Source organism: Wasmannia auropunctata, unplaced genomic scaffold, assembly GCF_000956235.1.
Source record: "Wasmannia auropunctata unplaced genomic scaffold, wasmannia.A_1.0 LD335283.1, whole genome shotgun sequence".
In the NCBI taxonomy this organism is placed as follows: Eukaryota; Metazoa; Arthropoda; class Insecta; order Hymenoptera; family Formicidae; genus Wasmannia; species Wasmannia auropunctata.
The window spans coordinates 1-2,784 of NW_012027607.1; the positions used below are offsets into that span (position 1 = coordinate 1).

A 2,784-nucleotide genomic window follows, 5' to 3' on the forward strand; every position below is an offset into this window, starting at 1 on the left:
TCTAGTATCGGAAACAATGTCCAGGCATTGATCTCTCCATCTCGGCTTCATTTCTTTCTTACCGTCTAACTCCATTATGTACTTCAGCTGTCTCTTCCGGATGTTACCCGTTAGATTTCCGATTGTTGAAGCAGTCGCTCTCCAGAGCGCGTAGTTTGCCTGCACCCTCTTCGGCGTCGTGCTAATCAGCCGTTCGAAATCTTTCAAATACTCTGGGTCAAGCACGATAACGTCCTCATTTAGTTGCAATTGCGTTTCCAAGATGGTGTTAAAATATTCCCACAACGATATGTTAGGATAAGGGACAGCTTATTCATAGACATGTGATTGTAGAGGAGAGTCACGTTGCGTCGTTTCTCGTTGGGCAGCGAGATCTGTGTATATATATTCGATTAATCAATTAATGTTAAACTCAATCGACCAACGATTTATAAAACATTTTTTTAGAAAAATTCTAATTTAAAAATATTTTGTATTGATTAATAACTGTAAGAATTACATTTGCGAGTTTAATTTCAAATTCAAGTGCATCTTTTAATTCAGTACGGGCTCGTTCTGGAGTAGCTCCGAGAATTATAGCGATGTCCACCATGTATTTGTAATATGCCTGGACGATTTTATCGGAAAAACCGTTTGACAGATATTCGCGCGAAAGACCAAGCGATGCTTGATTGAGCTATAAAGAATTATGAATTTTTATTTATTGTGGAACAAATGCCATATTTGGTTTAAAAAAATTATGTATTATTTTATACATATATCACTTTAATTATTAATTCACTATGATTTACTTATATGAATTTACTTATAAATTATGATCTTCGTTCCGAGTTTATTGTGGCTTTTTGATAAATTATGTGCTTACATTGATCAAACGTCTCGAATTATTCCAGTTAGAAACACTTAAATCGATAAAGTAATTAATAGAATAGCCCAATCTGTGGAATCTGTAGACGGAATCTTTCCAAGTAAAGTCGTCCTCGGTCCATTTACTGTCCAAAACGGGCCAGCCACCGAGTTTCTTTAGCTTGTTTAATAATGGTGCCACGGCTCTCTGCTCGATAGCGGCTGAAAGAGACAGCATTCAGAAATTAAATAACAAAGCAAATAACTTTTTACTTGATTTTTTGTTGTATTTTTCATTTCTTTTTTGATTAGTACTGCAAAATGCTTTAAAATAAAGAATTATACAAAATAATTACGATGCACTTATTTTTCTAACACGTTATGCGTTGAAGTATCCAATTATAAGTAATACCTTTTTTCGAGAGAAATATAATAAGATCAAAGCTTCATATAATTTTATTAAATTATCAGTAGAATTTTCAACTGTAATGTTTATGTTATGATTTCGTTGAATTCATTAAATGAGTCAATTGCATTCTCGATTTTGGTGACTTATACGAAAAATTTCATGTCGCAATTGCTTACTTATATTCATGCAGGATTTGTAAAAGTCTTTGGCAAGTTTAAATGGTCTCAATTCGTTTGGTGGATTGTCCTGCTCGAGAATGAGCCCCAATTGTTCTCCAAGAGCATCAGTTATAGTAGAAAACGGATTTACCAAATCTTTGTCGTCAGGAATAACAGTGGATTCGAGAAAGCCACCGCAGGCAAATTTGTAAAAGTCATTACAGGACTTCACATTAGGATTCATGTTTTTTAGTACTTGAGAGGCTGTGATATATATATTGAGCAAATTAATACAATACAATATTTCGAGACAAAATAGTGATTTCTTAGTGTTCGAGTGAAATGATATATAATATTAATTAGTCACTTGTAAAACATTAAAATTTATTTTTTAATAAGTAAATATATTTATATGTAAAATATCATTGGTAAAAAAATATTTTGATAAAAATTGATCATTATACATCGTACATTATACATATATCGTGTTATATACAAATATGCAATGATCGATATGAAATATCTCGTATGCAATTTTACGTACGTGAAAGAGATAGTATTTATATTTATTACTCGTATGACGATATTTAGTCTTTTAAAAAAATTATATTTAAATAGATATAAAATTTAAATTTCTTCATATATTTTATTCACCTATGTGAATGCATTCATGTGATAAACAGATATCATCATATTTTATTTCGTTTGGCATCATGTTCTTCGATGTTTCCAAACTGTTTGATCCCTCGGCTGTAGATGATAGGACTTCTTTTTATGTTAGTAGCATGTAAAAAGATATTATGATTAATAGTATTTTCTTGCGGATACAGGTGCGATTGCAAAGGCGAGAAAAAATGCATAATAGTAAGAAATTATCGGATGCAAAGTTTGGATAGAGCAAGTAAGCCGCGATAAAACTTAAAGTGCATACAGAATGAAATTAGATTTGTTTTCTATTGTTATTATAATAGATCTTTTTTGATGTATTATATTAAAAATTGCAATTTTATTTTGCAAAATAAGTCATCAGAAAACAATACAAAGTTACATTATTTATATAAAAATTTAAAAATTAAAATGTGTTAGATATACCTATATTTAGAATCATGTAAATTGCATTCTGTAAATTTTCTACTTTTACTTTCAAATTCAAGCAATGTTTAAATAATTTGTTTCTCTGTTTTTCTCGCTGAATTATATATCTTACTATCATTCCGAGACAAAAACATATATAAAAAATAACATTCAATATTTTTAATGATTTATAGGTCACTTTTAAAAATCCTAAGGCTCGTGATCTGTTTTTATTGTAAAAAGAAGGATGCCCATGGTATACGGGGATTTCTGCCCTGGAGGTCAAACCTTTCAAAT

General features: G+C 30.6%; 1 pseudogene; it reads right to left on the bottom strand.

The window, feature by feature from the left end:
- Positions 1-3: 3 nt before the first annotated feature.
- Positions 4-2,128, bottom strand: LOC105457319 (annotated as a pseudogene).
- Between the last annotated feature and the right edge of the window lie 656 nt (positions 2,129-2,784).